This window comes from Kogia breviceps, chromosome 18 (assembly GCF_026419965.1).
Source record: "Kogia breviceps isolate mKogBre1 chromosome 18, mKogBre1 haplotype 1, whole genome shotgun sequence".
Classification (NCBI taxonomy): domain Eukaryota; kingdom Metazoa; phylum Chordata; class Mammalia; order Artiodactyla; family Physeteridae; genus Kogia; species Kogia breviceps.
Genome location: NC_081327.1, coordinates 38,718,038 through 38,745,371, shown reverse-complemented (window position 1 = coordinate 38,745,371; position 27,334 = coordinate 38,718,038). Strand labels below are relative to the sequence as shown.

Sequence of the window (27,334 nt, the reverse complement as noted above, 5' to 3'; positions counted from 1 at the left end):
GAGAGAGAGGTCAGGGGTATAAAGTGGCACTGGACGTGGGCTCCTGATGGACCCATGTTGACCAGGTGAATGGATGATTGTCCTTACACAGTGTTTCCACTCCTGCCCCACAGCCTTTCTGACTCACCACTGCCAAGGAAGCATCTTCAGACACCTTGGCCAAGCATTTGAGGCCCAGGACAGAATAGGCCTATTCTTTTTTTTTTTTGCGGTACGCGGGCCTCTCACTGTTGTGGCCTCTCCCGTTGCAGAGCACAGGTTCCGGACGCTCAGGCTCAGCGGCCATGGCTCACGGGCCTAACCGCTCCGCGGCATGTGGAATCCTCCCAGGCCGGGTCACGAACCTGTGTCCCCTGCATTGGCAGGCAGACTCTCAACCACTGCACCACCAGGGAAGCCCAGAATAGGCCTATTCTACTGGTCTCTTTATTCTTGAACTTCCATCCATCCTCTCAACACTGTGCTTTGTCCCCACCATCAGCAACTCAAAACATTGGTTCATATCTTCAACGTTCTTTAAAGCTCAGATGCCATGCCATCTCCTTCAGGAAGCCTTCCAGGGATATATAACCAGCAGTATCCCTTTCTTCTCCATACTTAGGCAGGGCCTACCGTCAATGCCATTCACTGGTCCCTCATGTATGTGCTGCTGCAAATAACCTTAAGCTCCCACAGCCTCAGTCTCCTCACCTGTAAACTGGAAATCCCAGTTTCTTCCTTACAGGGAGTTTTGAGGATAAGTTGAGAAGTGGATATACAGCACTTAAGATGATGTCTGTCCTAGTATATTCTAGGAACTGTTCTAAGCTTATTAATATCAGAAAAATATTGAACTTCCTGATAATTCTATGAGGTGACTACTATTATTCTCCTTATTTTACAGATGAGGAGACAGAGACACAGAGTGACTGATGGACTTGCCCAAGGTCACCACAGCAAGTGAAGGGGAAAACAGAGGTAAGCTCAGGTGTCTAGGTGTCTACCTAACTCAGATGTATGTACTCTGTGTATGATAAGAAGACAACATGAGATCTACTCTCTTAAAGTTTTAAGTGTACAATATGGTATTGTTAACTATGGGCATGCTGTCCTATGGCAGAGCTCTAGAAGTTATTTGTCTTGCTTAACTGAAGCCTTATACCTTGAATGGCAACTCCCCATTTCCCTCTCCCCCAGCCTCTGGAAACCACCATTCTGCTCTCTGCTTCTCTGAGTTTGACTATTTTAGATGCCTCGTATACGTGGAATTATACAGTATTTGTCTTTCTGTGGCTGGCTCATTTCACTTAGCACAACCTCCAGTTGTGTTCATTTTGTCTCACATGGCAGGATTTCCTTATTTTTCAAGGCTGAATCCTTTGTATGCATTTAGAAATTGGAACCCTTGTGGTTGGGAATGTAAAATGGTGCAGCTGCTATGAAAAATAGTGTGGAGGTTCTTCAAAAAATTAAAAATAGAACTACATATGATCTAGCAAGTCCACTTCTGGGTATTTGTCCCGAAGAATGGAAATCAGGATCTCAAAGATATATCTGTGCTCCTAAGTAATCATTACAGCATTATTCACAATAGCCAAAATGTAGAAACAATCTAAGCGTCCATCAACGGATGAATGGATGAACACACTCTTTTTTTTTTTTTTTTTTTTGCGGTACGCGGGCCTCTCACTGTTGTGGCCTCTCCCGTTGCGGGGCACAGGCTCCGGACGCGCAGGCTCAGCGGCCATGGCTCACGGGCCCAGCCGCTCCGCGGCATGTGGGATCTTCCCGGACCAGGGCACGAACCCGTGTCCCCTGCATCGGCAGGCGGACTCTCAACCACTGCGCCACCAGGGAAGCCCCGAACACACTCTTAAATGCCTGCTTTTGGTGGTTACTCAGCAACGGGGCAGCAAAGATGATTTTTCCTGTTCCTCTGTCCCTGCCTCCCATTCTAGCCCTCATATATAGTTGCATAAATTGATGCATGTTGGTTACATGCTTTTCCTATCAGCGAGCTCATCTTTAGCAGCTGCGGTTTGGCTGGAAAAGGCACCCTCTCCATCCCCAATGGCTGGCTCAGATGTCTTGGGACAGACACATCCAGGTGTTCTTGTGAGAAGTTGTGGCCTTCTTCATGGCCTTTTATCTCACTGCCCACCCATAGCATTAGTGGTTCTTCCTGGTCCTCAGACCTGGTTAGATGATGGAAGTCAGGAAAGAGCCCTGGATTTGGAGTTAGGAGACCTAGGTTAGATCTCCTTGATTTAGATGTTGTGTGCCTGTCATTTAAGCCTCTCTGAGCCTCATTACCTTATCTATAAGATGGGGAGCACAATAGCAATGTCACAGGGTTGTTCTGAGAGTTGAATGGGAGCATGGAGAGAAGGACCCTTCAGACTACTGGTGTTCAAAGTGAAACCCAGTAGAAGGTGAGGACATTGAGTGCAGAATCCACAGGCAGGTTTTTGTTCTCACACTTTTTGGCCACACTCCGCGGCATGTGGAATCTTAGTGCCCCAATCAGGGATCGAACCCGTGCCCCCTGCATTGGAAGTGCGGAGTCTTAACCACTGAACCACCAGGGAAGTCCCCACAGGCAGTTTTTGAAGCTAACTTTGTGTGCTCTTCCTTTTGCTTGAAATTAGATCCCAAATAGAGTCCTAATGACTAGTCTCCATAATTAATTTAAATAACTACAGACTATATCCTTGAGCTGATGTATCTCAATTACCATTTCTATTAGAAAACAATGTATAGAACATCCTTAAGTATCTTTTTTTTTTTTTTTTTTTTTGGTGCGTGGGCCTCTCACTGTTGTGGCCTCTCCCGCTCCGAATGCGCAGGCTCAGCGGCCACGGCCCACGGGCCCAGCCGCTCCACGGCACGTGGGATCCTCCCGGACCGGGGCACGAACCCGCGTCCCCTGTATCAGCAGGCGGACTCTCAACCACTGCACCACCAGGGAAGTCCTCTTTTTATTTTTTTATTTTTTGACTTGTAACTTAGGATAAACTCCTAGGAGCGAGATTATGGGGATGGCGTGGGGTGGGGGGGGATGTTATGCTCGCTATTCTGATTCTTTGAGTGTATTTTCTCATTGCTCTCTTATAAATCTTGCCATAAGTTCACTAGCATTGGGTTCTTACTGTATTTTTTAAAATTAAAAAAAACACCCACCGTTGTGTTTTTTAACAAAACACACAGAGCAGGTATCACCAAGTCAGCTGAATACCTTTCCCATACTCATAATATTGTACTTATCACATCAAATGGCAAACAATTTATTGTTCAGTCTTTCTCCCGGCCCCCACCCAGATGTGAGCCACAGGAAGTCAGTCTACGCTTATCTTAAACTGATGGAACATTGTAGGTTTACAATCATTGTTTGTTTTCCCGTCTTGCTGAACATCTCTTCCATCTTGCTGAACACCGTGGTCACCTTACAGTGTGTTGAAATAAAACTTAAAATTAGCTTTGCCCTGGGATTGTGAGTGTTGGATTGGAACCAAGGCTCTGTTGGACTCTGAAGTTCTAGGAAATGGAATCTCAGGTTTATCAAAGCCTAGCTGCATTCCTAGGAGGAGGGGTGGGCGAAGCCTCCCAGCCTGATGTTTTGCAGAGGAAATTTGGGTCCATAGCCCAGTAAACTGATTACAGATAAGATAGTTCCCTTCAAAGGCTGATGCAGGCTTGGGAGGGGGTCGGCAATACACGTACCACGTGGTTTAATCAAATGCAGCCCCTGGTCTAAAGAGACAGTGGCTGAAAATACAACCTGGATACTATTGCAAAGAGGGGGGCTGTTTGTAGACGAGGGTTTTTAGAAACTTATTTTAAGCTGAAAACCGGAGGGAGATAAGGGCTCCGTTGATGATGAGGCTGTGTGTAAAGAGTGCTTGTGCCGTGGCTTCCGGAGGCTGATGGGAGGATGAGGGAGGCCAGTCTGAGCTCTGTTGGATGGTACTTTGAAATAACAGAGAAGAGGTGATAGATACGTTACAGGAAAAGAAAAAAAAAATCAAGCTAGGGAAGACTGGCTGCCGGATACCAGGAAGTGCGAGGGGAGAGGGTGATGCGGGAAGGAGGGCACTTGTGGGGCATCTCCTGCTGGCTTGGGGAGTGGGGCACAGCCCTCTGCTTGAGACATCACCTCTGAGGTCACACTGAGGGGATGTGCAGGGGGGAAAAGGCAGCCTGCGGGAGGCCCCATCCATCTGCCTCAGCCATTCACCCTCCACCCTGGCCTTCTGAGCCCTGGACTCTTTGTATACCAGCTGGGCTTTTGCCAAAACTCTCTTCAGTGGTTGCTTCACCTTCTTCTGTCTTTCTAGCTGCTGCCCCGAGTGAGTGACCTTTCAAAGAAATTCATCATTTCTCCACTGAAACACGTTACATCCTCCCCCATCTCTTCGACGTCTCTTGGGTGTGGCATTCCAGGCCACCCACAGCTATTCCACAGGGATCTTTCTTTTTCTCATCTCAGCCAAGTCACCCCACCCCAAGTTTCCTCCCCTTCAGGCTCCTGTGAGGGTTTCCTTTTCTCGGATCTGTATGCTTTTTTATAAGTGATTCTATCATCCTGGATTCTCTCCCCCGCTTGTCTACGTAGAAAATTCCCACTCATCCTTCAAGGCCTGGTTCAAATGCCCCCGACTTACAGACACTTCTTTGTTCCCATTTTAACACTAACAGAAATAGTTACGTTAAAGGGATGAAGATCTCACTACCCAATGGGATAAAAGGTGGAGAGCAAAAGGCATAGGAAAAAGGACACAGACACAGAGTGACTATTCTGTGCTTGGCAATTCACAGAGCTGGTCATATTTTGACATTTCTAAGACACTTAAGAACTCGAGGAAACTGTGGGCCCAGGTGGTGAAGTGACTGACTTGAGGTCACCCAGCTGGCATGGAGCAGGGCTGGGACCGGAATCCACAACTTCCAGACTCCAAGGCCCGTGGGCATTAGGTAGTGTCCTCAGCAGCCCTGAAAGTATGGTCTGGAGGCCCTGCTTATTCCCCCAGTGAGGATGGCAGTGGGGAAAAGAAGTCTAGACCTAGGCTCCAGACTTTGACACTCACCTGGTCCTTTCAACCTCAGTCTCCTCATCTGGAAAATGGGCATTTGGGCAAAATGACACTTAAGGTTTTTTCTCCCCACATCTGTAGTTGCTGATCAAGTTGGTAAGATGAGCTTAAAAATGGCCTAAAGTGAGGGCAGGGGCTGGAGTTCCGGCCCTAACTCTTTTAACTCCCTTCCTGTGTGACTTTCTCAACTCCTATTTACCCATCTTACAATAAGGCACTTGGGTGAGATGTCCTCCAGGGCACCTTCTATGTCAAATATATGGTGCTTTAAGGCAAACCAGAGGCCCCAGAAATCTGTGATCTAACCCACCTGGTTTCTTCTAGTCTACATACAACCTGAGTTGGGATGCTCAGTTATTTCCTTCCTCACAGTTAAATTCTTCAACTCTGGAAGGTAGGCAGATAGCTTAGGGTGGAAGCATACACTCTACCATGGGGATTAGAAGGCTTTGGTTTCTGTCCTGATTCTACTGCAATCTGTGTGAACCTGGGTTAACTACTTTCCCTCTCTGAGCCTTTGGAGTTCCTTTCCTAGTGAAGAGGAAGTAGACAGTCTGGATGGGTTTTTTCAGCAAAACCATTATTGGATTTTGAATGGCGTGTAGAGATTCTCCCACAGCACAGCCAAACACATTTAAATAAGCCTTGTAAAGAAGAGAGGGACCCAGGAGGGTCTGGACTCCAGAAGTCACTTGGGATCTACCCAAACATGGTTCTGTCACAGCATCTGAGGGAGATCTGCTCCTCAGACTCAGCGAAGGCTTTGACATGATATGTTGAGGGTGCCTGAGTCCATATGGACATGCAAACTGGATACCAACTTGGGTACAAAGAACCCCTTCCTCCTCACCAAGGATTCACAAGACCGTAAATATGCAGCCAGGGTAGAGAGAGAAGCGATCACTCAGACAACATTCCTCTTCTTACAAGTTCTACAGATTCTCTTCTTTACACTCAACACCGCGTTCTTGTCACAATCACTTTTCCCGCAAATATTTATCAAGCACCTACTCTTTATCCCGAGCGCTCTTTTAGGTTGTGGGACTGCAGCAGAGAACAGAACAGACCGAGATCCCTGCCTTGTGGAGTTTACTTACTGGTGGGGGAGACAGAAGATAAGCCAGTAGACGGACCTGCAAGGTGGTGGGTGGTGATGAGTGCTGTGGAGGACAGTCTGTCAGGAAAGGGCAGCAGAGGTGCCTGCAGAAGCTCTTCTGAGGGGTGGCCAGGCAGGTGAGGTGAGGAGAATGGAGTGAGGGGGTGAACTGGGCAGGTATCTGGAAGGAACATCTGTCTGCCTCTGCTTCTGAGCTGCTGGTCTTTATGTCTCAAGTGTTCAAGAAGATTTTAGGTTTGGAGGCTGCATCTCTTGTGTCTCTCCAGTATCCTCTCTAACAGCCAAATGCAACATGGTGGCTCTCTTGTCTCTCTCTCCAGTCTGATCCCTCAATTTCTGTTTCTTTGAGGACTGTGGTCGGCCTGAGAGACAGGTATTCTCACTTCGCCTGAGGCAGTGGCCGTGTCCCGTTTGCAGTCTGGGCTGAAGCAGGTTCTCCTTTGGACACCATGACACGCTCTGAGAGACACCATTTTACTTGCCCCGGAAACGGTGTCGCAGGACTTGATTCCTGATCCCTCATGCCTAATGTCATGAGGGTCTCAAAATGAAACTTGCAGAATTAACTCATTAATGATCATTAAGTATTTGGGGTGAGTCAGTGCCTGACAAAATGGCTGGGGCGGAATGACTGAAGCAGGAGACTTCGGCACACGAACGAGGACTCTTCTCATCTGCACACCTGGTTGCTGGGAGGCGGGACACCCCACGTCATGACAGGAATGCTCATCAGGAGAGATAGCGATCCAAGTGCCAGGTATTTGGCTCTCATGTTTGTCAGTGATTCATGAAGTGATTATCAACGTTCAAAACCACTTCATGAATCAACCAGGAGCTGGAAAAAGATTTAACCACAATGAGCTCATTTCCCTAGAAATAGGACCCAAGCCACTGGTGGGTCAAATAGTTGCCGTGGCTTGGACTTCACAGCCTCCCTTCCTGCCACCTCCTCATTTCTGACAGGCTCGTTTCAGGCCTCATTATGCTTTGTCGCTTCGTGCTCTGACCAAGAGCTGTCACATCCAGGTACCTCACGGATGGTGGATTCAGAGTCCTTCTTTGTGCAGCTGGGAAGTGGGCATCTCTTGGGTCTGTTACGAGCTGAACTGTGTTGCCTCTCATACACAGTCCGTGAGCTGAAGTCCTAACCCTAGTACGTCAGAAGGCCAAAAAGTGCCTTCGGTTTTTAAGTAAAAATAAAAGGCACATTTTTCATTTTCACCAAGACCTTCATTGAACATCGTATTCACCCCTCTGTTCCACTACCTTGTGCCATTTTTCAGGCAACTTCATAATTACATCTTTCCAAAACTTTTTATCTTTTTGAGCAAAGAACTGTTCTAGGTGCCTTTTACAGTCTTCCAGGGAATTGAAATTTTTTCCATTAAGAGAATTTTATAAAGACCGAAATAAATGGAAATCCGAAGGTGCAATGTCTGGTGAATACGACAGATGAATCGGAACTTCCCAGCCAAGCTGTAACAGTTTTTGCCTGGTCATCAAAGAAGCATTCAGTCTTGCCTTATCCTGATGGAAGATTATGCGTTCTCTGTTGACTAATTCTGGACGCTTTTCGTTGAGTGCTGCTTTCAGTTGGTCTAACTGGGAGCAGCACTTGCTGGAATTAATCGTTTGGTTTTCCAGAAGGAGCTCATAATAGAGGACTCCCTCCCAATCCCACCATATACACAACATCACCTTCTTTGGATGAAGACCGGCCTTTGATATGGATTTTGGTGGTTCGTTTTGCTTGCCCCACGGTCTCTTCCGTTCCACATTGTTGTACAGTATCCACTTTTCATCACCCGTCACAATTTGTTTTACAAACGGAACATTTTCATTACGTGTAAGTAGAGAATCACATGCGGAAATACGGTCAAGAAGGTTTTTTTTTTTGCTTAACTTACGTGGAACCCAAACACCAAAGCGATTAACGTAACCAAGCTGGAGCAAATGATTTTCAACTCTTGTTTTGGATATTTTGAGTATGTCGGCTCTCTTCCACGTGGTATAAAGTTGATTGTTCTCAATGAATGTCTCGATTTGTTCGATATCAACTTCAACTGGTCTACCTGACTGTGGAGCGTCGCCCAGCGAGAAATCTCCAGCACGAAACTTCACAAACTACTTTTGACACATTCTATCAGTCACAGCACCTTCTCCATGCACGGCACAGATCCTTCTTGTGTGTTTTGGTTGTGTTTTTACCTTTCTTGAAACGATAAAGCATAATATGCCGAAAAAGTTGCATTTTTTCTTCCATCTTCAATATTAAAATGGCTACACAGGGGACTTCCCTGGTGACACAGTGATTAGGAATCCACCTGCCAACGCGGGAGACACGGTTTCAAGTCCTGGTCCAGGAAGATCCCACATGCTGTGGAGCAACTAAGCCCATGTGCCACAACTACTGAGCCTGAGCTCTAGAGCCTGTGGGCCACAACTACTGAAGCCCGTGTGCCTAGAGCCTGTGCTCTGCAACAAGAGAAGCCACCGTAATGAGAAGCCCATGCTCCGCAACGAGAGAAAGCCCTCGTGCAGCAACAAAGACCCAGTGCAGCTAAAAATAAATAAATAAAATTAAAAAAAATTTTAAGAAAATGGCTACACAAATTTCAACAATTTTGATACGTCTTTTAAAAAATGCATGCTGATATGACAGCTGTCACATACAATCTAACAAAATTGTTTTGAATGAAGTTAAAGACAATTAAGTGCCACTAGAGGCATCCTATGGAGAAAACCGAAAGAATCTTTTGGCCAGCCCAATAGATAAGGCCTTTAAAGAGGGGATTAAGGTAAAACATATGGGTGGGCCCTAATCCAATAGGACTGGTGTCTTTATCAGAAGAAGAGATTAGGCCACAGACACACACAGAGGAAAGACCATATGAAGACGCGGGGAGAAGATGGCCATCTTCAAGCGAAAGAGAGAGGTCTCAGAAGAATTCGACTCTACCAGTACTTTGCTCTCAGATTTCTAGCCTCCAGAGGTGGCCCTAGCTTACTAATACAGGGTTCTTGAGTGCATATGTCTCTTGGGAAGCTTTGGGGCACCCCAACTTTATTCACAGGGTTACATTGGCAAGGCACCTTCTCTGGAGGCTACTTAATTCCTTCTCATAGAGGCTCATTACCTTTCTCCCCACAGCCCTGGAATTGTCTGTCCTTTGATACTGATACCTGCCAGAAGGAAACCCATTTGGACACCTCAGGCTGCTGGGGGCTTTCTTACTACTGGGCTGGTTTCCCCATTGTCTTAGCTTGGTTCTTCCTAAAAGCAGATCCTAAGACAGAGATGGGTACATGAGGTTTATCTGTGATGTGATCCCCAAATGCACTGTGAGTGAGTGGGGAGGCCAGACAGGGAAAGAGCAAAGCTAATAATTGGGTTCATTCTCACTGGGGACCCTCTGGAGAGTGTGTGGAACACACCTAGGATTGTCTCACCAAGGGGCAAGGGAACTGACGCACTTATCCACCAGCTCTTACCCCCTCATTGGTTGAGGGTCTCGTTTGTAACTGCCCTGCACTCTGGCTTATTATTTACGCGGGCCAAGCATGCTCCTGCAGCCAGCAAAAACCCTCAGGCAGAGAGATGCAGGGAGATGTTGCCGTGTGTAGGAATGTTGGCAGTGACCCCTAGGGTGGGCCGAGGGGCTCTGGAGCAGCACCCGCAGGGCCAGTTGCACCAAGCCTTTTCCTCTCCAGACCTCCCCTTCTGTGGATTCCAGCGTGTTCTGCCCTCGCCCACCCAAATGCAAAGTACTCTCTCTGGCTGAGCTTTCACCTCCTTTCCAAGAGGCATTTGTTCCCTTAATACCCAGCATCCATTTCAGAGGCGTCACTTCAATAGAGCCACTTCTCTTCCTTCGGACTCGCCACTCACCTAGATGAAAGGCAGAGTCTCGCAGAAACCACAATGAAAGGATCCCTCGGCCAGCTTTCCCTTCTGTTGAAAGGACGCCTCCATCTCCCAGATCTCTGCATCCCATTGCTTCAGAGAATCCTGGGTGAGCTGGCGGCACAGCAGCGGGGTGGAGAAGTATTTCTGGAGCAGTCGCTATCATTTCTCAAATGGCCCCATTTGGAAATGGCACCTTTCTGGGTTCTCTTATGCTGGCCCCTTTAAAGGAGATTGTACTATAAATTCAAGAAGACTGTGCTCTCGGAATGGTTCAACAAGTGTCTTGACATAGCGTCTAAACTTCCAGGGTTGAGGGCTGGGGGAGGTGTCCCAAGTGTCATTTGTGGAGGCCTGGAGGGTGTGACAAGAGGAGCATGGAGGGGGACGGGGGTGCCAGGGGTGTGGTGGGGAGCTTGATAAGCCAGCCACACTTGGATGACCAGGCAGATGTTGGGTACCTTTCATGGAGCTGGAGAAGTCAGGGAGAGGGGCTGGCTCTGGGGCAAGGACGAGGAGCGCGTCTTTGACCTGCTGAGTGTGGGGTGGCAGGGAGAGGCAGGCCGGATGGATGGGGTCCAGCACAGCTGCTCATCTTCCTTGTGCCCTGCCTGCCAGCCCTGCCTGAATTTCCTTTCTTTGTATCCTGGCATCACCTCCTTCAGATCCTGGCATCATCCCCAACTTCTTGCATTGCCCTGATGATTCTCTGTCTGGTTCCCAGTGAGGCTGGATGATACTGTGGAAGGAGCATCCAACCTGGAATCAGGCAAAGCTGCACCCGGAGCTCCGCACTATTGCTCCAGAGTTCTGGAGTCTGGAGCAGCCATGGGCCTCCAGTTTCCTCTTCTCTCCAGGGTCTCTGCTCCGCGGAAGGGCAGCCCCTGGCACCCTAGCTAACACAGCAGGAGCTGTCCCATCATACTCTAACCCTCACCTTACTTATTTTTCTCCGAGGCTGTTACTGCCACCTGACATTTAAATGTTTGTGTTTACTTGTCTGTTGTGTGTATGTGTCTCACCAGGTTGTAGGCCCTGTGATGACAGAAACATCTGAAAATATTGTAAAATACTGTTCACTGCTGTACCACTCAGTGTACGAAGCTGCCTGGCACATAGTAGGTTCCCTGTCAATTTTTATTGAATGAGTGAGTGAAATAAATAAACCTCTCAAGAGTGTAGATGTGAAGAGGCCAAGTCTGTGCCCTCAAATGCAGAAGACAACTTCGGGGGTCAAGGACCCATCTTACCAGGAGAAAATAAGACTGATCGCCTTCTAGCTCTTGTTTGGAACAGAAGGGGCCTACACGAAGCACACACCGAACATTCATTTGATCAGCTGGACTTACTGCACCAGCGTGTCGAAGGTAATATTTCATTGGATTTCACCCTGTATTTGAAAGCAAAACAATTCGCATTTGAAAATCTCATCACTAGCGTCTTCCCTCCAAATCCATTAACGGCGTGAGTGTTTCCGGCAACCGAGATCACCTCGGATTATAGTATGAAATGCAACTCTGGGGAAAACTGTATATTTCAAGATGTTCGTACCATTCAATTGTCAAATATTCGCACGGTTATGATTCTCAAAGAAAGTGTACAATGTAGGGAAATTGGTAACAAAATAAAAGCTCTGGGATGTATTGAGAGAAGGCGGCCAAAGGATTTCTCGCTGACATAGCTAATCCCAGGGATGGGAAATTAAAAACCACGCCAGAATATCAATGCCTCACACAGAGGATGGCTTGCTTTTCTTGAGTGAGATTCCAAGTCTCAGCCTGCCTGGAAATCAAGGACCCCTTCACTGGGCCTTCAGGTCTCCTGCAGCCACCCTTTCCCCATCCCCCACACAAGAGATTCCTCTCCTCCTACCTAGACTCACTGCATCAGCCAAATCTGGCTGTTCACTAATCCCCAAATCCACATGGCAATCCCTGTCTCGGTGAAGTTGGATGACATCGTTGGACGACGCCATTAGGGCTGGAGAGGTTCTGCAAGATTGAAAATGAAAACGAAAAATGAAGGTTGGGGTTCTGTAGTCAAACGAATTGGGAACCACAGCATATGTTATCTTCCTCTCGGGGCTTCCCAATTCACCCAGGCATGTTCAAGGCTCTGAGATGTCCCATGGTCCAGAGACTCGTTTATATTTATTGAACTTAGCATTGTCCCAAATTAGCTGGCTCTGCAGGCTTTAATTTGACCATATGAAATAGTCAAATTCTATGAAAACTAGGGTACAAATTGAAATCCCCCGTACCTCCAACAGATGAGGCAACAAACAACAGGGACGCTATCAAAGTGCCTGATCGCTTGGCTAGTCAGTGGCAGAGCCAGGAAGGACTGGACACCAGGGACCATGACACCCAGTTAAGGGCTCCTCTACTGCTCTCCCTAAATTTGCTTCAATTCAGTAAAATTCCACCCCATCCCATCCCATGCCATCCCATCCCATTCACTCCACAAATATTTCTTGAGCACCTGTCATGGCCAGGTACTGTCCTGGGTGCTGGAATACACAAAACACACGAGACCGGGCCATACAGAATCCAACTTTGCCCCCACAGAGTTAAGAGTCTAATTTGGAGCTTCTCATCATTTTCTTCCCATCCTCTCTCCCTCTTCTCTCTCTCTCCCCCTCCCCTTCCTCCTCTCAGATCATGCTTCACTCTGAACAAGATAAATGGCCCTCAGAATCCACTTAAATTCCATCACTGCCTGGGTGAGGACCTTGATTGAGTCCTTTTTCTTCCCTCAGAACAGGTTTAGCCTGTGGGCCCCTGAGCTCCGTGACAGCAGGGCCTGTGCTGGTCTCTCTCACTCTGCTGGGCAGAACCCCTGGCTCATAGTGGGTGCTCGGTTCATACCCGTCCCATGGCTGATGGCTGAGTGCTTGTCAGTCCTGCAAGCCATCCTCGGACCTTACATTCTTAGCTTTGCTGCTCGGCCGGAAGCCTCGCGTCCGTGGAGGGTCCCGTTGTGCTTTCCACACAGCACCACATTCCTTTCCTTGTGATCTTCCTTGAACCTGTCCTCCAGCAAGTGGAAGCCAACATTCAGGCCCTCCCACGTTGATTCGAATCTATATCCAGCTCAGCTGCTCACCTCTTCTAGAAAGACTTCACTGAATTCCTTCCTTCCTTCCACCCTCCCTTCCTTTCCTGTTCTTCATCAGGTCCTATGAAAAGAAACAGGGGTCATGAGTAACCCCTGTCTTTGAGGAGCTCATGGTCCAGTGGAGAAGACAGATAAGTGATTAATCATAATGTGGAATAATTTTGCCAAGACACAGGCACTCGCAAGCTGCCAGAGGTCTACAAATGGAGGGTCAACTCGTGTGGAGTCAGGAAAGGCCTGTAGAAAAAGCGGATGTACTAGCTGATCCTTGAAGTAAAATACGAAGTAAGACAGCAGGAAACTTGCAGGGGTTGGTGGAGAGGAAGGGAGTATCAGACATAAGAGCTGCAAACCAGGGATATGACATCTAAATTTCCCAGCGAAGGCTGGGGACCTAATTATCTCTACATGTTATTTGGGGGCAGACCTCAAATTGAGCCCCAGTTTTGTGATTTCCTCTTCTTAGACAAGTTACTTAGTTTTAGTTCATCATTTATGAAATCAGACTATTCTTAGCACAGAGATTGACACATAGTAGGTGCTCAATAAATGTATGTTGAACAAATGCATAAATATTTCCCTAACAGTTTTTATTGTTGAAAGTATTTAAAGCGGAAGTTGCTTGTCATGTGTTAGTTGTTTCTCTCTCTATTTTTCTTCCCTAAGGGATGTATAGAGAGGACAGGACATTGTCTAAGACTTGAGAGGAGCTGTTTCCTCCCAAGAAGTTTCCCTAACTTCCATTAGCTCCTCTTTCTTGCCCCCAACTTCAGCTTTGAACTTTCTATTTAAATATAGATTATAAGCTAAATAGAGCCTCCTCCACCCCTAAATTTTTCTGAGTAAAATGTACTCCATGCAGCCGCACAAGTGTTGGCAATGACCCCTTCAAAAATTTCCAGGTGATCAGATTTTACTAAATCTGACTTTTTCTTTCTTCATTCTCCTGATCTCTTGCCCTGCATTAAACAAAATCTTTGGGGCTTCCCTGGTGGCTCAGTGGTTAAGAATCCACCTGCCAACGCAGGGGACACGGGTCCAGGAAGATCCCACATGCCACGGAGCAACCAAGCCCATGCGCCACAACTACTGATCCTGCGATCCACAACTACTGAAGCTCGCGCGCCTAGAGCCCGTGCTCCGCAACAAGAGAAGCCACCTCTAGAAGCCTGCGCACCGCAGTGAAGAGTAGCCTCCACTCACCGCAACTAGAGAAAGCCTGCGCGCAGCAGCAAGGATCCAATGCAGCCAAAAATAAATAAATAAATAAATTTATTAAAAAAAAAAATCTTTCTGTGTCTCGGTCCCCTGTCAGTGGCTGGCTACTTCCCCCCCACCGCCCCCCACTCTCATTTTCTCCCATAATGAGTTGTTCCAATGTGCTTGGCTACCCCTGAAGTAGAACCATATCTTAGGGATTCCCTTTGTCTCGGCAGAAACTGAGAGGGCACGGGTGGCAGAGGACAATTGGCATTTTCAAGTAAATAGCTGTGCCAATCACTGTGTTTGGTGTCTCATTTTCGGTATCCCAGTTAATCCTTACAGTGACCGTGGTTGTGGGAATTCAAAGTTCAGGCTTCACCCTGACCAGTTAAATCCGAAACTCAGGGTGGGGTCTAGACATTGGTATTTTTGAAAAGTGCTCCAGGCCATTCTAATATGCAGGCAAAGTTTTAAATTACTGCTTTACACCAGGTGGCCTGTCAGAAAGTGTCTTTCGGAGACTTTTAGGGGCCATCAATATAAATGATGACGAGGATGAAAGTGTACTTGGAGTGAGGCCATTGGTTGTGGTCATAACTTTGTTCTCAGGCAAGAACAAGCAGGTTCTTCAGGGAATAATCTAGTCAATCAAAAATACTCTGAGCCTTTTGCCCAAACATAAGGGAACCTGGAGTGCTAACAGTGGTGATACCCGGGGGACACTTCACAAAGTAACGCAGGAAGGAAGTCTAGCATGAATAGCTTTCCCATATAACAAGGGAGAGTTTTCATGTAGCACACAGCCTAAGAGTTGTGTTCAAGGTGCCAAAACCTTAAGATCGGCACTTAAGATCCACCACTGCAGAGGATCACAATTCAATCCAGGAAGATACTGTGTGCATTTTGCAGATCCCACACTAAAAAGTTTAGCAATTTCCTTTATTGAGATTAACAGACAGATCTTCTTACAGGAAGTAATTGGCCTATAGTCTATTCCTTTGTATGTGAGACATGGACAAGTTTGATATTGTTTCAGATTAATTTCCCTGAGCTACATGTACCTGAGGGTTCCACTAATTCTTTGGTGGGGGGAATTGGTACTAGAAATGTACAGCAGTGATGTTGGCTATTAGTTGTAGTTTGTCTTATGCATATTTGTTAACATCAATCAGATACTAAACTCTTTTAATGCTTTCCATATTGTGGATTCAGTCATTTCCTATCATTATGTTATTAGTAAAGGAATCCCTCCAGATTTGTAAAGATGGATATTTAAGACTAGTAAGCTTAGCTGAATATGTGTCCAAGTTCTCTAACCCTCAATGGGAAAACTAGGCAAGCAGTGCCATTTCACAGAATATAGGAGAAATATATTCTTTTGGGGAGAGCACCTAAAATAGTGTACCCCAATCTTGCACCCTTTAGGGTGGAGAAACCGGTGTGTTAAAGTCCACGATCAAATCACAGTACAATTAACTATAGACATACAAATACAAAAGTAGAGATAGAGATACAAATGGATCCCAGAAAAATGTAAAACAAAAATCCTGTATTTCTCCTTGGAATCATTTCAACTACACAATGCAATTATTAAGAGCACGGACACCGAAGCTAGGCTTCTAGGGTTTAAATCCCAGCTCTGCCACTTACTACCTGTGTGACCTTGGGCAAGTCGCTTAACTTCTCTGTGCCCCATATTCCTCTTCCTTGAAATGGAGATGACAATAGTACCGACAATCAGAAGGTTGCTGTGAGGATTAAACCTGTTAATATTTCTAACATGTGTAGAACAGTGCCTGGCACATAATCAATGCTGTATATGTGTTTGTTAAATATAAACAGATGAACTCCCAGCAGCATTTCTCAAATTTCAATGTGCACATGAATCACGTGGGGATTTTGTAGTAATGCAGACTCTGTAGGTCTGGGGTGTGGCCCAAGATCCTGTATTTCTAACAAGCTCCCAGGTAACGCTGATGCTCCTGGCTTATGGCCATACTTTGGGTAGTGCGGGGTCTACGTGCTGCAGCTTGATGGGGGAGGGAAGGATTGAGGTGTGACTCACCCGCTCTATTTAACTTGCTCCCCAACAGCTGTGGGTGGTTGAAGGTGAACTCTTGGAGTCAACCTCTTGCAGTTGCTACAAGAGGTTAAGCCTTTTAATGCTCACGCTTGTTACTCTAAGACCCAACCACTTTTAATCACCAATGACATTCAGTCATGTGGCTTCACTTTGAATAAGAGAGTGGTGAGGGGGTGGAGAGTCAAATCCCACTAACCGAGCATCTTAGAGACCAGCCAGTGTCTCCCCTTGTGAATATGGGCCTCTCCATAGTAAGTTTCTTGGGAGTTACTATGCAAAAATGATCCGTCTCATCTCTGCTTTGAGCCACCTTAGCAACTGCTCGTTTTGTGATCCTGCTTTGATAATTTCCAGGCCCATGGAAGAGACATGGCAGAGAGATGAGACCACCCCTCACAGCACTGAGAAAAACGGTTCACTCCCTACAACCAAACTAACATTCTGGTTATTTGTTTTTTGAATGCATGCTCTACAGTTAGCTTCAATTTGCCATCCACCAATTAAGTTGATGTAAGTTCATTTCATTGCCTCTTGATACCCTGCCATATTGAAAGCATCTGAAAGTGGTTTCAGGAAAACTAGAGCCCAAAGCATAGAAAAGGCCCAATTTGTTGAGCTAAAGAACTCAGGGTGAATCAGACAATGATCTGTGCTGTGGTCATGTTTACTGCATCCTATTACAGCTGTCAGCTCAGCATTCAGGGCCTCTCCTGTCTATCCTTGGCCACCTGGGCCTCAGGTGGGACACCGTGCCTACTTGGTAGGTGGTAAAGACAGACTGTGGCCTTATGACTTGACTGACCAACTGTACCTGTTTAAGAAAGTGTTGCAAACTTACTAGAAAATTAACATATTTTTCAAAGTAAGCATGCCTAAAAAAGGGAAGGAGAAATTACTTAAAGCAATCATAGATAACATTGAAAAATGAATCATTAGCAAAAACCAAATTTTTACAGAAAACAAATATTTCACCATGATATGGTACCTTTCATCGATGCCCACCCATTATTAATTGCTGCTTAACTGCACCCTGATGTTTTCTCAGGCTCTTGTATATGCTTTTTCCCCCCATATCTTCTTCTTTAAAAAATGTTAGCTCCTTATTTGTTTAATTGACATATAATTAATAGGCAGTGAAATGCACAGATCTTAAGATTACAGTTTAATGAGTTTTTGCAAATGCATGTTGCCACGTAACCCACATCTCCGTCAAGACACAGAACCTTTCCATCCCCCCCAAAACATTCTACCTGCCCCTTCCAGTCCACCCTTCCCCCACCCACTTCCTCCTGGCTCTCGGGAAAACATTGCTCTGATTTCTTTCAACAGATTAATTTTGCCTGTTCTAGAACTCCATATAAATCAAATTGTGCAGGATGTATTCTTTTGGAGCCGGCTTTTTTCAGCATTATGTCTTTGAGGCTCATTTGTGTTGTTGCATGTATCAGTAATTCCTTCCTCTTTATTGCTGGGTAACTTCTGTTGTATGATTATGACTCCATTTTTTATCCTCTCACCTGTTGAAGGACATTTGGGTCATTTCTAGTTTTTGGCTGTTACGAACAGAGCTCATATGGATATTCTTATTCAGCTCTTACTGTGTACATTTTCATTTCTCTTGAGTAAATACAGGCCGACTTCATTTTATTGCACTCAGCTCTATTGTGCTTTGCAGGCACTGAGTTTTCTACAAATGGAAGGTCTGTGTGGCAGCCCTGCAGCAAGCAAGTCTATAGGCGCCGTTTACCCAACAGCGTCTCCTCACTTCATGTCTCTGCGTCACATTTTCGAAATTATTGCAACATTTTAAGCGTTTTCATTATTACATTTGCTATTGCGCTCTGTGATCAGTGAACTCTGATGTTACTGTTGCTGAAAGATTATGACTCGCTGAAGGCTCAAATGATGATTAGCATTTTTTAGCAATAAAGTATTTTAAAACTAAGGTATGTACCCTGTTTTTTTAGACATAGTGGTATTGCATACTCAATAGACTACAGTATAGCATAAACGTAACTTCTTTTTGGCTACTGCAAAAAACTTCATTGTTTACGTTTGGTCCACCGCTTGGGAGAGGGCTCCAGGCTGGTTGGAAAGCTGCCTAGTGGCTGCGGAGGAAGTCTTCAGGCAGAAGCCTTCACCAGGCGGATGCCAGTGGGGCCTCTCAAAGGCAGCTGGGCTCTGGAGGCTCCTGCTCGTGCTCGAGGGTGAGCCTTTGGGAGGAGATACTGGCGCAGCCCAGCCTAGGGACCACGCAGCCTGCGGAGGTCCGTCATGTGGGCGCCCATCTTGATGAGTTTCACCTGCTCCTCCCGGAAGCGGCTCTCCCGGAAGTCACGGAGCTGGGGGTCTGCGCGGGCAGAACCCAGGGCATGCAGATCCAGAAGGGCCTGGTTCAGGTTCTTCTCCGGGACCATGGCGGCTTCCATAGCGTCCTGGGTTTTGCCCCACTCATCTTGGGACGGCTTTTGCAGTCCTGGAAGAGGGCACAGCTGCTGCGCTGGGTTTGCATCTTCAAGAGACGCTCAGAGCTCTCCAGCTTCTCCTCGACCAGTTCACGGACAAAGTGGCCCACGCTTCCAGAGCCACATTGTCGCGTGCGAAATAGAAGCCCAGAGAGAGGTAGGTGCGGGAGGCCCGCAGATGCACATAGACGAGGTAGTGGACGGCAGCTTCCACCTGTGTGAAATAATTCTGATGAATCTGGGAGCTCATGGCTGACGGGCAGTTAGGAGCTAAGCTCAAAAATTGGCGTTGGCTGGTCCCGGAGGCTGAGGATAGCTGTAGAGGTTGGTTCTGAAGGTGACTACTGGAAAAAAGGTTGGAGGGTGGTCGGAAGTTGGAGGAGGGGAGTGTCGCTGGGTCTGTTCTGTCCAAACATTGTTGAAGCAAGAGACAGATCCGCGGACCAGTGAGTGCACTGCCTTACCTGCGCCGGGAAACCAAAAATTTGTATGACTTGCTCTACTGAGATACGAGCTTTATCGTGGTGGTCTGGAACTGGACCCGCAATATCTCTGAGGTACGCCTGTAGGTAGAAGTGGAATTTCTGGGTCCTAGGGCAGGCGAATGCTTAACGTTATGGGGAACTGCTAGACGGGTTTCCGAAGCGGCCATTTTGCTTTCCTGATGTGATTGTACCAGAGTCCTGTAGCTCCACATCCTTATCGGAATTTGATGTTGCCAGTTTTTAAATGTCAGCCATTATGGTGTGTGCATAATTGTATATCATCTTTGTTTTAATTTGCATTTCCTTGATGACTAATGCTGTTGAGCCTTTTCTCCATGTGCTTATCGGACACTCATGCGTATTTTTATAACATAGATTTTTGTGTTTTTTGGCCACGTGGCATGTGGGATCAAACCCGTGCCCCCTGCGTTGGGAGCATGCAATCTTAACCACTAGACCACCAGGGAAGTCCCTCATGTGTATTCTTTAGTGAACTGCCTGTTCTGGACCATTTCAAAAATTGGGTTGTCTTTTTATGATTGAGGTTTGAGAAGTTCTTTGTATATTTTAGATCCAGAGGCTTGTCAGATGTATGTTTTGTGAATATATTTGTGAATTTTCACCTGATCTGTGCCTAGTGTAATAATGTCTTTTCATAAATTTTTAAAATTTTGAGAAAATCGACTGTATCAGATTTTCCCCTTATGATGAATGCTTTTTCATTCCTGTCTGAGAAATCCATATCTACTTCAAAGTTGCAAAGATATTCTCATTTGGTTTCTTTTGGCAGTTTTATTGTTCTAAGCTTTTATACTGATACGTATGATCCATGGTGAATTAACTTTTGTGTATGGTGTAAGGCAAGAGTTACAGTTAATTTTTACCCTTTATAGATTTACCCCAAGCTGTTTGTTGCAGTACTATGTTTTGAAAAAAAACTGTTTTCCCTCATTGAATTTCTTAGGTTCCTTGACCCCAAATCAGCTGGTTATATAAGTATGGATCTTTCTGGACTCTGTTCCACTGATTTATGTGTCTTTCATTACCAACACCCCAGTGTCTTGATTACCTTGGCTTCATAATAAGTCTTGAAATCTGTGAGTGTAAGTCCTTATCTTACTCTTTTTCAAGATTGTTTAGTTTCTCTAGGTTCTCAAGATGTTTTTAAAATCATCCATTTCTAAAAATAAAAGTTAAGATTTTGTAAAATTAAGGTTTAAATACGTTGAAATGCACAGGTCTTACGAACATATATACCCGTGTAAGCTACACTTTTATCAGGACATTTCGATAACCCCAGAAAGCTCCATTGTGGCCTTCTTGTCATTCTGAGTTCTCAGAAATAACTACTGTGCTGATTTCTATCATGTTTTGCCTTTTCTAGAACTTCTTGGGAAGGAAATCAAGCAATGTGTACGTTTGTGTGAAGGCTTCTCTCTCAGCATAATACTTCTGCTTTGTCTATCAGTGATTTGTTCATTTTATTGCTGAGTATTATTCCACTGAATGAACACCACAGAATTTGTTCATTCTTTCACCTCTTGATGAACACCTGGGCTGCTACCAGTTTTTGGCTATTGTGAATAAAGCTGCTATGATTAAGTTTTGTAAAAGACTTTTTGTGGCTAGGTGTTTTCATTTTTCTTAGGTAAATACCTTAGAATGGAATTGCTGTCTGTAGACTAAATATATGTTTAATACTTTAAGTAACTGCCATTATTTATTGCGTGGGTTGTTTTTTACTGTAGAAGATACAGAGATAGAGATAGATAACATATACCTCTATATACCCTTTGTCAGATTTTATGAATATTTTCAGTTTACAGCCTGCTTAATCATTTAAAAATGTGCTTTTGATAAGCAAAAATCTTTTTTAGAATAGCATTTTGATAAAGTTCAACTTTTCAGTTTTCTAATGGTTACTGAATTCTATATCCTATCTACAAAAGTTTATCTAGCCTAAGTTCACAAAAATATGTTCCTCCTTTTCCCCTAGACATCTTATAGTTTTTGCTTTTATGTTTAGGTCTATGTATCCTGTGACACTGATAAATTCACTTAGTTTTATAAGTTTTTGTTTTGGATTCCTTAGGATTTTCTGTGTACACCGCTGTGTAGTCTGCAAATAAAAGTAGCTTCACTTTAAATTCCTTTTATATGCCTTTCATTTCTTTTTCTTACTATACTGCCTAGAACCTCTGTGCAACACTGTACTAGAATTGGCGAGAGTGGACATTCCAGCCTTTTTCCTGATCTAAGTGAGAAAGCATTTAATATAATGTTAGCTGTAAGCTTCTCATAGATAATATTAGGTTTAAGTAGATTTCCTCTGTTTCTAGTTTGAGGGTTTTTTTCCTTCTCTAAATTGTCAAAATATTTTTCAGCACCTGTTGAGATTATTATAGCTTTCCCCCACCCACCTTATTCTATTAATGTGACAAATTTTATTAGTTGGTATTTGAATGTTAACCAACCTTGCATTCCTGTGATAAATCTCAATTGGTCATGTTGTGTTGTATTTTGTAATATTTTGTGCGGTTTGATTTGCTAATATTGTGTTACGGATTTTTCATAAAATGTTCATAAGGCATATTGACCTGAAGTTGTCCTTTCTTGGATGTTTTTACCTGGTTGTGACATTAGGTTTATGCTAGTCTCATACAGTGAGGCTGAAATTGTGTTCCCCTCCTCCAGGTTTATAGAGTGGTTGTTTAGGATTGGCATTATTATATCTTCCTTAAATATCTGATAAAACCACCAGGACAGCCATCTAGATCTGGAATTTTCTTTGTGGGAAGATATTTAATTACAAATTCACTTTCTTTAATAGATATATGGTACTTTAGATTTTCTACTTCTTGAGTCAATATTGGTAATTTGTGTGTTCCAAGGAATTTATCCAGTTAGCCTGAGTTTACAAATTATGAGAATGAAGTTAATAATGTTTTGTCATTATAATTTTAATGTATGTGGAATGTGTAGAGATATGTTCTCTTTCATTCCTGATATTGATAATTTGTGTTTCACTCTATTTCATCAGTCTAGCTGGAGTTTTTATCAATTTTATTAAATGTCTCAAAGAACACACTTTTGTTGCCATTTTTCCTGACATTTTGATTATTTCCTTTTATATCATTTTCCATTCTTTATTATTTTTTTCTTCTGCATACTTTGAGTTTAATTTCCTCATTTAAAAATATTTTTAGGTTGAAGTTTAGGTAATGTTTATTTTACTCTTCTAATATAAATCTTTGGACCTGTAAGTTTACTTCTAAGCATTGTGTTAGCTGCATCCCACAAATTTTGGTACATTGTATTTTTTATTTTTCTAGTTTAAAATATTGTCTAATTCCCTTTACAATTTCTCCTTTGGTTTATGGGTTATTTAGAAGTGTAATGCTTAATTTCCAACATTTATGGATTTTCCTGGAATCTTGTTATTAATTTCTAACTCAGCTTCATTTTGTCAGAAAACAAACTCTGTAGGATTTGAATTGTTTTAAGTTTGAGACTTGTTTTATGGCCCACAGTAGGGTCTGTTTTGGTGAATATTCCATGTGCGCTTGGATAGACTATGAATTAGATTGAGTTGATTGTAATGTTGTTCACATTTTGTATATTCTTGATTTTTTGTTTACTTCTTGCTCTAGACTGAATGTTTGTGTCCCCCCCAAATTCACATGTTGAAATTATCTCAGTACGATGGTCTTAGGAGGTGGGGCCTTTGATAGGTAATTAGCTCATGAGGATGGAGCCCTCATGAATGAGATTAGTGCCCTTATAAAAGAGACCTCAGAGACTCCCTTGCCCCTTCCACCATGTGAAGACATGGCAAGAAGACAGATGACTATGAACCAGGAAATGAGTCCTCACCAGACACCAAATCTGTTGGTGCCTTCATCTTGAACTTCCCAGCCTCTAGAACTGTAAGAAATTTCTGTTGTTTATAAGTCACCCAGTTTATGGTATTCTGTTTTAGCAGCCCAAATGGGCTAAGGTACTTTGTCTATCCAGAACTAAGTACAGTTGACAGGTTTGAACTACCACTTGCACACAGATATTTTCCAATAGTATAATAATAAATACTACAGTACTACATGGTAAATGGTTGACTGAATCCACGGATTCAGAGGAACCTAGGAAATGGAGGGCCAACTATAAGTTATCCTTGGATTAACCCCATGTTGTTCAAGGGTCAACTGCATTGAAGTCTGCAACTCTAATTGTAATTTATCATTTCTCCCAGTCTGTCAATTTTTGCTTCAGTTGCAGACAATTATGATTGTTATGTCTTCTTCATGAATTGACATATTTGCCCTTATTAAACGTTTCTCTTTATATCTGGTAATACTTACCTTGAAATCTATATTATCTAATATTAGTATAGTTATTCCAGCTTTCTTTTAATCAGTGTGTTTTCATCTTTTGACTTCTAACCTGTTTGAACACTTCTATACATGATATAGTTAGTGCCTGATATTAAAAAAAAATCCAATCTAATGAGTGTTGTCTTTTAGCTGGAGTGTTTAGTTCTTTTACATTTAATTAAATTATGTGTTTGGGATTATATTTATCATATTTTAAATTTTCTTGCTTCCTTGTGGGTTAATTGAACATATTCTAGTAATCATATCTCCTTGATCAGCCTAGTAGCTATAACTCTGTGTCCTATACTTTTAGTGGTTACTCTGGGTTTTACAATATACACCCTTAACTTGTAACAGTATATTTTTAATATTTTACTACCTCACCTTTAATGTAAGAACCATACAGCAGTATAATGCTATTTTCTCATTATTTTGTGCTATTGTCGTCTCACATTTTACTTCTACACCTTATAAACCCAAAATACATTGTTATTATTTTGATTTAAATAATCTTTTTAAAAAATCAAGAAATGAGAGGAAAAATATTTAATATTTTCTATTTTTGGTGCTCTTCATTTCTTTGTATAAATATAAATTTCCATCTGGTATCATTTTCCTTCTTCCTGAATAACTGCCTTCCACATTTCTCATAGTATAGATTTTCTAGCTATGGATTTTTTCAGTTTTTTTCTGTTTTATAATTGTTTATTTTACTGTAATTTTTAAGGGCATTTGCTCTGGATATAGAATTTTCATTGACAATGTTTTTATTTCAGCCCCTTAAAGACATTGTTCTATTTTCTCTGTTACATTATTTCTGGTGAAAAGTCAGTGGAAACTATTATTTTTTTCTCCTGTATGTTATGTATGTCTTCTATGACTGCTTTTAAAATTTTTATCTTTGGTTTATAACAATTTGATTATCATAAGTCTTAGTGTTTTTTTTCTTTGCTTATAATTCTTGGGGGTTATTGACCTTCTTCAATCTATGAGTTAATATCTGTCATCAAATTTGGAAAATTTCCAGCTGCTAGTTCTTCAAATATTTTCTCTACCCCAGTCTCTCTCCTCTCCTTTGGGACTCTAACTTCAAGTGTATCACACTACTTTATATGGTCTCGTGGTTGAGACTCTGTTCTTTTATTTAGCCTTTTCATCTCTTTGTACTTCATTTCAGATACTTTGTATTGCTTCATGTATAAATTTACTGATCTCTGCTGCAGGGGTCTGATCTGTTACTTACTTCATTCAGTGGATTTAAACAATTTCAGATACTGTATTTTTCAGTTTTAGAATTTGCATTATTTAAAAAAATTAATGTTTTATTTTTTAGAGCAGTTTTAGGTTTAAAGAAAAATTATGCAGAAAATACAGAGTTCTCATATACTACCCCCCACCCCCAAGTACATAGTTTCCTCTATTAACACCTTGCCTTAGTGTAACGTTGTTACAATTGATAAATCAGTATTGACACATTATTATTAACTAAGTTCACAGTTTACATTAGGGTTCGTTCTTTGTGTTGCCAGGTCCTATAGGTTTTGATGAATGCATGATGGCATGCATCTACCATGATGGTATCATGCAGAATAGTTTCACCACCCTAAAATCCCCGGTGCCCCACCTATTATCCCTTCCTTCAGATCTTCCTCCAAATCCCTGGCAGCCACTGTCTCCATAGTTTTACCTCTTCCAGAATGTAATATAGTTGGAATCATAATATGTAGCCTTTTCAGACTAGTTTCTTTCACTTAGCAATGTGTATTTAACATTTCTCCATGTCGTTTTGTGGCCTGATAGCTGATTTTATTCTTACTGCTGAATGATATTCCATTGTATGCTGTTTGTTTATTCGTCCATCTATTGAAGGACATCTTGGTTGCTTCCAAGCTTTGGCAATTATGAATAAAGCTTCTATAAACATTCATATACAGGTTTTGGTTTGGACATAAGTTTTCAACTCATTTGGGTAAATACCAAAGAAAAGGATAGCTGGATCATATGGAAAGCCTATGTTTAGCTTTGTAAAAAAGCCACCCAACTGTCTTCCAAAGTGGCTGTACTATTTTGCATTTCCGCCAGCAACGAGTGAGAGTTCCTGCTGCTCCACATCCTCATCAGCATTTCTTATTGTCAGTGTTTTGGATTTTAGCCATCCTAATAGGTGTGTGGTATGGTTTTTTTGTTTTAAATAGCGTTCATTACTCAACTTAGATTTTCTATTTGTTCTTATATTCTGGTTTGCTTTAAGTCCTTGAATTTAAGAACTACTTAAAAATTTTTTTCCTGCTAATTCTATCCTCTCTGTCTTTTTTGACTTTGTTTCTCTTGACTGATTTTTCTTCTTTGCATATCTAGATTTTTTTTAATTGTATGCTCTACTTTATGGATGCTAAGTTCTTGGATGTCTAGATTTTGACGTCTGTTTTACAGTGGTATGTTTTTCCAGCAGAAAGTGAATTGACTTGAGGAGCTCTTAACTCACTCAAGCCTTTAAAAAAAAGCCTTGGGTGAGTCTAGGGCTAGAGTAACCATATTTCTAAAGTGTGGCCCTTTTAGTCTGTCTACTGAATGCCCATGGAGTTGAACAAAGTCTCTCCACCCTCACTGGTTGGAACTCTTGGCCCTGTGTGACTTTGGCGGGGGTCAGCTCAGAGTTTTTCAGAAGTTCTTTTCTCCTGTTAGTAGTTCGTTATTTGGCCTCCTGGGGTCTTGCCCTGTGCATTCAGAGCTTAGTATTTGGCCAAAGACTCAAGAGGACTCTTATGCTAGTTTTTGGAGTTTCTTTCCTTCGATAAATTCTGTCCACTACCTGATCTAAAACTTCCAGCGATCTCAATCACCTTCAACTCTTTGTCGTCTCACGCCAGTGAAGTATCATGTTCTCCTTCAATTCCCTCTGCCGGTCCCATGCCTCTACGCTGTGCCCTAATGCATCACCCAGGCAGAAGATAGTTGGGGCCACCATGGGCCTCACCTCACTTGTTTCCCTTCCCTCAAGCCTGGCAGTCGTGTACTGCCTGTTACCTACATCTGAAATCAGTTATTTAATGTGTCATATCCAGTTTTCTAGTTATTTACAATAGAAGCAAAATCTGGTATCAGTTACCCCTTCATGGCTAGAAAGCAGACATCCCACTCATTCTTTATGTGTAGGATTTAATATTCTTTCCATGACTTTTGTGTTTCACAGCATCAATCTTATCTGGCATCTGAGGCGCTTGCTTTTTTCCCTTTCTAGAAGACAAGTCTAATAGTATCTTGGTACTTACTAATGCTTTAGTTTGAACATATAAACTAACATTTGTTAAGTAGCATTAGCTAGCACGTACTCAGGGCTCTCTGGGATTTTTATCCCACAGTGTGGAGTAGGCATTACCATTATCCCACTATTCCAGGTGAGGGAAGGGAGACTGAGATTGGAGAGATTTGCCTAATACCTCTCAGCTGGTACATGATGATTTTCTGACTCTGAAGCTCTGAGCTCGTAGATTTTACTGTAGTTTCTGCTGTACTGGTGTGTT

The 27,334-nt window shown here is 43.3% G+C and overlaps 1 long non-coding RNA gene across 1 annotated transcript in view; it reads left to right on the top strand.

Annotated features, from left to right (window-relative positions):
• Window positions 1-885: 885 nt before the first annotated feature.
• Window positions 886-27,334, top strand: part of LOC136793009 (uncharacterized) — a 248,421-nt gene continuing 221,972 nt past the window's right edge. The window contains exon 1 of the long non-coding RNA XR_010837694.1: window positions 886-957. This is a non-coding gene — a long non-coding RNA (uncharacterized lncRNA). The remainder of the gene's footprint in view (window positions 958-27,334) is intronic.